This window comes from Amblyomma mixtum, chromosome 6 (assembly GCF_055824585.1).
Source record: "Amblyomma mixtum isolate Tamu chromosome 6, ASM5582458v1, whole genome shotgun sequence".
NCBI classification, from domain to species: domain Eukaryota; kingdom Metazoa; phylum Arthropoda; class Arachnida; order Ixodida; family Ixodidae; genus Amblyomma; species Amblyomma mixtum.
Window position 1 is genome coordinate 46,225,949 of NC_143017.1, and position 9,664 is coordinate 46,235,612.

Here is a 9,664-nt window from a genome sequence, read left to right on the forward strand (position 1 = left end):
GCATTGTCGCAGGACGGAGCAGTGGCCTAACTCCAGGGTTTTCAAGCGAGCGGCCGACAGGGGGTCACAAGCGGGAGGGCGTATGTCACCAGTGGCGTGGTAGCCGCATGGTAGAGGCAAAGGCCCCAGAATGGGGAGCAGCCATTGCCCCTGGCCAGTAGATGCTGGACCGCCTCGCCAACCCTCCGCAGGCGAAGCAGAAGGGCTTTTGCAGCAGGAGTCCAGGTGAGACGGTAGTCAGTCTGCAGGCCGAAGTGCTTCATCTGGTCTTGCCATGTAATCCTGACCGCGTCAAGTAGTAGTAGGAGTGGCTTTATTTAAATAAAAGGAAAGAAAAGAATTTTGCTAGCCCTGACATCTGCCATTGCTACGGGAAGCACCTGAACTCGGGCAGCGGAAATAAAGAAGTGAGGGGACAGGTAGAAAGGGTAGGGGGAGAGAAGTGCAATGTACAAGTGATCCGTTTACATTTTAACATACGTACAGGTCAGGCGCGTTAGATGCCCTGAATTAAAGCGGAATAATAACACGCACGCGCGACAAGATGCACACTAAACTGGAGTGAGGCATCCAGCTGATATGCGTCCAAGGTAGCACACACGGTGCTTTCGGTCACTGCGCGTAACTACCTGGCAGAGACCGGAAGTGACATCAAGCTCGTCTGTTCGAGGAATGCACAGAGGCTCACTGTTGTTCCCTCACAGGTGCGCTCACTGCCCTACAGCCACATTAGTGTCATGAGAGCATTTGGGAGTATGCCCTGTGCCCTGTAGTCCGTGAGCATATCACGATGAGCATTGGTGACTGCGGTACAGCGTAGGAGCAGGTGCTACAAAGTTTCCATCACACCGCATCCATCACACACGTCGTGAGTCCGTGGCACACCCACCGTTCCCCAGGCCACACGCAGCCAGCACGCACACGGGTCATTGCGTGTTGTGACCGCGTAAGTGGGCGGCAGCCGGTGATGCTCTGAATGCACTCACCTCCTGCGATGCCTGGGTCAGGGGTGCTGCCGTCGGAGGTGGTCCTGGATGACCGCACGCACATCCTCCAGCGCAAGGGGCAGGTTGCTGGTAGGCAGCTGGTGTGTGGCAGTCGCCAGTTCATCAGCTTGCGCGATGGAGCCGGTCAATACGGTTCAATCCCTGCGCGCTGCTTGGAGCTCCAGCAGCCACTCTCCTGCCTCGGCTAGCGTTGCGGCACAGTGAGAGTTTCTGGGCAGGCCTAGGCACACGTGCAGGGACTTACAATGTTGCAGCTCCACCATTTTCCAATATGGTTTGTGCACCGAGATGAGCGGTTAGCTTGTGCACGGCGGCAGTGATCCTCTTCATCTGCAAACATGCCTTGGTCACCGTGTGGCGGAAGGAAAGACACCAGTCAATGTCCAGGCCAAGGTACCGCAGCGATTTACGACAGAGAATCTGAGTCCCGTCCAGTGACACTGCAAGCATGTAATCAACCACAAAACTGAAAGGAAATTTGAAGAAAGAGAGCATCATGAGGATGGTGCACCCCTTGGTACCTTTCACTGGTAGCCCTTTGCTATCTGCTTGACTAGCATGCAGTCTTATCGAACTGTCCGTACTCATTGTTCCCTTCTACGGCTTGACAGGGTATGATCTGATGTGGCCTTACCCTTTGCAGACCACTTCTCCTTTTTGTGTGCAACAAGCAGACCCGTATTCTTCATTGAACTGGTGCATATTTAATACCATGGTTTGTTCAACTGTGTCAAGTACACAGGGCCCGGGAACACACGGGTGTGCTTGGTGACACCTTCCAAATCGGTCCAAGAAAAACCCGCATTGGACAAGCAATCCATTTCCTCAACAAATGGTTTTAAGAAACACTCCACAACTGACTTGCTCTCCCCAAACCACAAACCAGCAAGAACCACCTGCTTTACCCGTTCTTTGAAGGGTAGCTCATTTACTTGCAGTTGGAGAGGCCAAATTGAGTATTTTGATGACTCGAACAGCGGTACTCCATCTGTGTTCCAAGAGACAGATCGACATCACCAAGTCCAAGCTCATTATATACCTTGCTCTGAGTGATGCTGCAGACATCAATGGCTCGGTTCAGTTTTTCCAGCAAGGGGTGAAGACTCTGGTCTTGCAACATGTTTCGGAGTTGTGGCTATATTCCGAGGTAAAATAATTAGGAGCACTCCTCAGTCAAGTTCTTAATGCTGTGCATTGCACTGTAGCCAGGGCACTGGATTTGTGTGTCACTTTCTTGCACTTTTCCTAGGAAACACTTGCCAGTTTTACAGTACAAGATTTTTTGTGGCTGTTCTTCATCCGCTATGAATTGTTTAAAGAACACATATTTAGTCTTTGAAAAAGCTGTGCCAGGAGGGAGATGCTGGTCTATGACCTCTAAAGAGCTCTCCGTTGCCTCCCGGCTGTTGTGATGCCGCGGGATGTGGCCCATGAGCAGGAGGAGGCTTTCCTGTCCTGTCGAGGGATTTTGCAGCCTACGTACAGTAGTTCACTCTGTAATACAACAACGGAATATGCTTTTGCATCATTCAAAGTACTGGTAATGCCAGGCACATGATGTCAGAGCAGGCAACTTGTGTTAAACAGCATCTCCTTTGAAGCTGCCATGCAGGAACAGACTGTGTATTCACCCTAAGTATATTTATGTGGCCCACAACGAAAGGAAACCTCAGTTAACCCCAGCTAAAACAATTTCAGTTCATTCATCCATCCAGCAGTAGACAGGCACGAAACACAAATGACACAACTTTTCCTGCTTATAAGGAGGATCACTTCTATGTTTGGAGGTGCCATAATGGAGCACGTACCCCTATGCAAGCTGTTCTGGTGTGTGTGTGTGTGTGTGGGAGGGGGGGGTGTGCATATGGCATTGTGCTACGACTTCGGCATAATGCAGACAGCCCAAGTAGAAGCACAGTACAAAGCAATGCTGTGCGTGGTGGTGGAACTGTACTGTTTGCTATGACAATCCTTCAAAGAACAAAAGAAGCAGAAAGTGGCACGCTCACACCCATTACGACCAGCAGCTGCTCATAGCAGACTTATGCAAAATGTTTGTTTCCTGCAAGGTGCTTCGCCAGGGCATTCCTTACGGCTTTTCCTGACGGCTCTATTCGGCTACTCGTACATACTAACTGAGGACACCTTTCGTTTGCGCTTTGCACCACACTCAGCCAGCGTGCATCACACTGATCACTGAGTCGCACGCAGCACGGATCACATTGTTCACGTGAACATCGCTCTCAAGGCCCTTCGACAACATCCTGAAGCGTGCCTTCACTCGTCCAAATGCATTTTCTACAACATGTCTGACACTTGATAGATGATAGTTGAAGGTCTGTGCGGGTGACCCAGCAGCGCCAGGAAAGGGGTAAGGTTTGATTACATGCCTCTGCAGAGCAAACGCTTGGTCAGCGAAGAGCACTGAACCAACTTCTACCCCTTGAATTTCCTTTGTTTCTGACTGAAAGAGACCACTGGATAAAATATGTGGAAGACGTGAGGTCTGAAACACTGCAGAGTCGTTATTTCTTCCAGGACTTCCACTGTTGGTGTAACTGTGATTAACGACAGCAAGGAGGATGGTGCTGAACCACCCTTTATAGTTATAATAATCTGCCGCCTCCTCCTTTGGAGGGCACACCTCAATATGGCAACCATCCAGTGCACCAACACCTTGAGGAAAGCCACAAATTGCTGCGAACTGCCACATATGTTCCTGCAATTCATGAAACTTTGGGAAGACTGCAGATTGTGGTTCCAAGTACTGCACAATTACTGCACAGAACTCTCTGAATACCAGATTGATGGAGGCAGGGCTAACGCCAAAAACGTTAGCAACAGTCCGCTCTTCAGCTGACGTCGCGAGGTGGTAAAGGCCAATCGCCATGCATTTTTCCAGAGTAATTGCATGCTCTTGCAAACGCCCACAATGTATTGAAATGTGGAGCGGTTGATTCTGAAATTTTTGCGGAAGCCGCTGTCTCGAAGATGTGGCAGCGTCGGTTTGTACCACAAGTTTGGGCGCGCGTACATCCATAAAGCTCGCTGTCGTGTGCATTGAACCATCGGCTCCAACAAAAGCCATTTAGACCGCCTTCAATGATGACTGCTTTTCGCTTCCAGCATATTGATGTCGCTGCTTTTAACCTTTTTTAACTTCAACCTTTTTATGTCATACCAACATGGCCATCGGTCTGCATTGTTCCACAGCAAAAGTGATTTGGTTGCAAGACGGAAATGAGCATTGTTGGAGACATGACTCCTGCATAAAGGAGCAAAGTATTAGCTGAACTAAAATGTTGGCATCTTCCGCAAGCTTTCACTGCTCGGCTAATACTTCGGTAATAATGTAATGCACTTGACATGATACTTCCTTTTCCAGTCACTCCTTTCCCAAAAGTGCCTCCGATCATAGTCACCACATCACATCGTAACTACCATTGCTAGTAGCCAGCAGATGCCAGAGCTTCTGGTGAACCTTCTAATGCATTTTGAGTGAAATGTTTTGAGCACAGCCTCTGATTCGGTTGTTCCAGAGTCTCCAAAGCTTCCATACACATTTTTTTTTGTGCTCATGCTGTTTAAGGACAATCCACGAGTTGCTTTACTGCTCAAGCAGCCTGGGACTGCACACTTTTTCTTGCTATTAACTGCATGAAATATAACGAGATTTAACCAGCTAAAGATTAGCGTTCTCGCCTAGAAGGCATGAAAAACAGAGCAGAGAATTTTAGTGCTGTTAAGATTCAGAACCAGCTTCGAGCATCACAGCAGTCACGAAAATCAAAATGATTGAGGACAAAAAAGCAAGCACTAAACAGAGAAAGAGACAGAAAGGACGGCATTTCCACGTGCCTTATCCTCCTTGTTTCTCCCTCCCCCTTCTTTGTTCGGTCACTTTCTCTGAAGGAGGAGTGGAAATGGTATTTCGTGGGGTGGGCCAAGGTTCTGCGACCAAAAGCGGTAGGGCATGGCCCTCCCTGGTGCAACCTCACGGATGCCTCCCACTGCACCATATGTGCATTCATAGGAGGATTTTAACGAATCATTGCAAATGGGCTATTCTGGGCTAGCTTTCCACCCCAGGTTCATAACCAAGAAACTTTGTGACACTGCACGCTGTCATTGACATCAGAAGAAAGCGTTCATAAGGAGAGAAATGCTTTTCTTTCTGCAACAGGATATTTCACCCTATATGCGTAATTAAAATCAGTATCGCCTGACTCGTCTACCATAGGCAACAGCCTCGCCACTGGCAAACTTTTCTAAGCCTGCTAATGGTATGATTTTTGTGCGTATCTTCCTAAACTTGGCAGACAGTTTTTTCTCATTTAAAAAACTGCCCTTCATGCAATATGATTCAGAGCTTCTGTCACACTGCCGAAGCACACAAGTGACATGTATGTAACAAGCAGTTTATTATGCTTGTGCAGCATTAATGTTTGTGTCAACCAATGCACACACATTTAATGCTATGTGCTCTCATTTGTTTTTCACTGCATGTATGGGAAACTAAGCAACAGTACTTGTGTTTAACTAAGAAATGAATACAGCTGGCAGAAATTCACCTTAAGGAAATCCAATCTGTGCAGTGAATTTTGTGCCTCATAACTAAGCCTGTGGCTTTTTCTAACACTGCTGCACCTTACAGGGAAAAGGACTGAAGCTGCACAGCAAGAGCAGACAGATTATGAATTCATAGAAAAAATAATGCGACATGATGAATTCATTAAAGAAAGGCACTTCCTGATAGAATCTAGGCGTATTGCACTAGAAGAAGACCGTCTCGCCTGGGAGAAGGAGAAAACCCTAAAAGAACTGGAACTCAAGGGAAACGAAATGAAGCTGAACGCCCAAGACAAGACAGAAGAAAGGCGGCTACGTGCAGAAGAGCGTGCCGAGGAAAGGCGTGAGAGGGCAGAAGAGCGTCGCATGGCTGCAGCCCAACAGACAACTTTTTTCGGCCTGATGGAAAATCTGCTGAACAAGATGGGCACACTTGAAAATATGATGAAAAAGGATAGATAAAAAGGCTGAGGGTCATGTTTTTAACACAAATTAATGCTGTCTTCAAAGACTGATGCAGGTTAAGGTCCAAGCACAGCCTTTAGAGAGACTGTAACACTTCCAAGCCCTTCCAATTAGTTACAGGAACATGACTATTTGCATTACTGTAGTCTAAAGTATACACAGTGCAACTGTAAGTTTGGTTATTAATGCTAAGTAGTGGAGCAAAAGTGTAATGTAGTAAGTTTTGCGTATTTTAATATTACAACACACTTTATAATCGGTAATTATATCACTTGTTGTACTAAGCTGGTTATTGCAAGCAAAATTACATTTTTCAGTGCTCTCTGACGAACAGAGTAATGGGAAATGAGAGTACAATAGCACCTACCATGGAAAATTAATGAACTGCAGAAAATCAACAAAGTTCAGGTGCATCAACATAACATATTTAAAAATAAAATGCTATTCAGAGCACTACGTCATTATATTATACAACAGCAAGCAGCCAGATACATTTACAAGAAGTTCGGTTTGACCCACATGTCATGGTAAAATAACTTGCACAAACAAGCACTAGTTGTCAAGTGCTACAAATGCAAAAATTTATTCCAAGGAAAATTATGCGCGTGGCACAGAATGTGGCCTGAGGTACTCAATCAGGCTAGGGGGATCAACTCCGAAGTACTGCGACACCTGACTGCCATACATGCATGTATGGCAGTTTGTGAGGATAGTGGCAGCCTTGTACATTTGGGCAACTTGTTGGCGTAGAAGCTTTTGAGTTTTTTTAAAGTCCAAAAATGCAAATTCAGCCACCACCTTTCCAAAGCCCCATTCAACACACTGGCGAACGCGACTCATGCTAAAGTTGAATGCCAGCTGTGTGGCTGTCAAGGAGGAGCCGCCATAGGGCTTCATTAGGAGTCTCTTGAACGGGTATGCAGGATCGCCATATATGACAAAGTCATGTCGTCCCACCAGCCTCTCCAATTTTGCATACAGGACACTGCTCTCGAGTATGCCTGCAATAAAAAAGAGAGAATTAAGTTCAGTCATGTAATGACAAAGCTACGCCAGCTGTGTTAACATTAGTGCATCAGTAGTGTTGTGTACATTTAATGTAAGTCACTTTTCTGCAAGTGCTCAATGAATCTGTTTAAAAGTATGTTCAGTTGTTTACGTTAAAGGTACAGCGAAAGCACTCTCAGACACACAAAAGTAGAACAGAAGATGGAAAGCTCCGCCACCAGAGCTGCCTCTGTCTGTGCTTTCCTTTCTACACAATTGTTACATGTGCGGTATATTCATAACGTGGCGGAAATAAGCACTGCCCATGTCTCTCCATGACACACTAAATGTCATTTACGAGTCTGAATCATTACAGCTGTGATGTTTATTATGACTCAATAGATTTTTCTTATAGCAGAGACAACACAACCAACCTGCGTCATGCCGCCTTCCCGGGTATGGACCATCCAGTTGGCATACAATGCCATTCGGGCACATGACGGATTGATATTTTACGCAGTGCACCCGCTTGTGGCCAGAAAAGTAGTCCCGCTGGTTCCTTTTTGGCCTGCATATGGGGCGTGCGGTTCCATCAATGAACCCCCAGCAATTGGGTAGTGCTGCACCACGATTGTGGACGGCCTGCAACATGACACAAGACACACACTCAAACTCAGCTTTTGGTTGGCTGTAAAATAGGAGCATCATTTTCTTTTAGGAAAGCTCCGTCAACACAAAACCTTGTATTATAGATGACACCCTAACACAATATACACATTAATAACAAGTAAAAGCTCATAATAATACAAACAAGCAATGATAACATATAAAACAGTTGACACGGCTGCATTTATGTGAAACCTGCTGAGGTAAAATGTTGAGATGAGAAAACAGTTTTGAAGTGTAGGTGAATTGTACATTACAGACAACTGCTGTGTACACCTCATGTCTCAAGTTCAGAAATTTTTCTAAGAAATGCAACACCACGCAGTGTGTTACTGTTTAAGGTATATTTTGCCCTGACACATGTCGACCGCAGTTTGCAAAACTTGGGTCTTGCATTTGGAAGTTTTCCATTCCCACATACCGCTGCCATCTGAGATGTCTCGCATTTAAGCAAAAAATAAAGACGGAATATCCTACAGTGTAAAAAAATGTTGGGCCTTGCGGCTTTGTGCAGCACTCTCGCAAAAATTCAGGGGGCACTTTGGGTCTCTAAAGTGCTGCAAGGCGAAAGCATTCCCTGGCGCAGTGTTTTTTTTTTATTTTTCATATTTTTCCATTTTATATTTTATTATTCTTGTTATTTTTTTCTCACTTTATTGCTGCTTTTATTTTTATTTTATTTTCTTATTTTTATTTTTTATTCCTTTTATTTTATTTATGAAACCCATGCATTCACTAGATGCACCTTTATTCAAGCTCAAACCTTGAGCATTCGTGGCGGAGTGGTATAGCGTCTCAGCTTCAAATGCCGAATGCCCTGGTTCGATTCCCAGCCTCGACGCAGTTCGTTTTTAAGTAGTGATGCGCGAGGCGCAGACAAATCTGCCGACACGCTTTCGCCTTAAAAGTGATATAAGAAAGTTCACTTACACTTGCAAACTCTCCAAGGCCGGCAGGCGACGACCAGGCATGATTTTGCAATCATTCAGTAAATGACTAAACCCATTTGCGATGTGAGAGATCACCTGCGAGGCCACGCTCGACATCACGGATGAGTGCCTGCCAAATATGGTCTCGAGGTCACACCGCCTGTTGGGGTAGGCAAGGCGTCGAAGCGTGATGCACAAAGCCTCCCGACCAGGCACGGTCACGTTTTGCGCGCACTTCACAGTCTCCGGCACGAGGAGTGCACGAAAGAGTTCATCGAAGTCCACCTTCTGAAACCTGAACTGCTGTTTGAAAAGTGTGGGCTCTATATTTGAAATGTCGAGCAGTCCATGGCGCGACCGGTAGCGAACCAGCTCCGACTCTCTGCTGCGCCTCAAGTTGTATTCTAAGTCGTCGAGTGAGCCGTACAAAAGCTGCCGCTGCGCCTTTGTCATCAGGAGGTTGTCCTTCCAAGATAGAGACGACAGGAGATAAGGATCAGATAAGACACTTCGTGGCGTTGTGAACTGATTGCAAAGCTCCAAGCGGTCCACGAGCAGAATCTACGTGCTTTGTGCGAAAGTGCAGCCGGACTTGCTTGGCTTGTCTTGGATTACTTTGGCTACATTAGTGTCTGTGTCTGTTAGTAGATGCCGCTAGGAATAACGCGCGGCTACGCACGGCGTCCATCACGAACGTGTAACTATAAGGGTTTCAAACGACCTGCACGTTGGCTACGTAGACTTCTAACGTTTGCATACGTGAAGCTTCTACGTACGTGAAACTAAAACTGTCTAATAGCACCTTCAAGTGGTAATAGATTTGCTCGTGGCAACACAAAATTCACAAGCGACATCAACACGGTTCAGCATGGTGTGGTATATGGGCCCCAAGACGGCATCAGGTGACGCCGTGACAGAGAGCTCCGGTTAAATTAGTTAGTTATATGGGGTTTTATGGCGCATAAGCAACTATGGCTATCATACGCCAAACACAAGGTTAGATGAGGTTATGTTAAGTGTATAGAGGTTACATTATATTGT

At 46.2% G+C, this 9,664-nt stretch overlaps 1 pseudogene across 1 annotated transcript; it reads right to left on the minus strand.

Moving 5' to 3' along the window:
- Nucleotides 1-6,515: 6,515 nt before the first annotated feature.
- Nucleotides 6,516-9,091, minus strand: LOC149338973 (uncharacterized; annotated as a pseudogene). The gene is made up of 3 exons (XR_016283466.1): nt 8,625-9,091; nt 7,463-7,670; nt 6,516-7,042 (listed from the first exon to the last, which is right to left on the minus strand). The product of XR_016283466.1 is annotated as an uncharacterized LOC149338973 (transcript).
- Between the last annotated feature and the right edge of the window lie 573 nt (nt 9,092-9,664).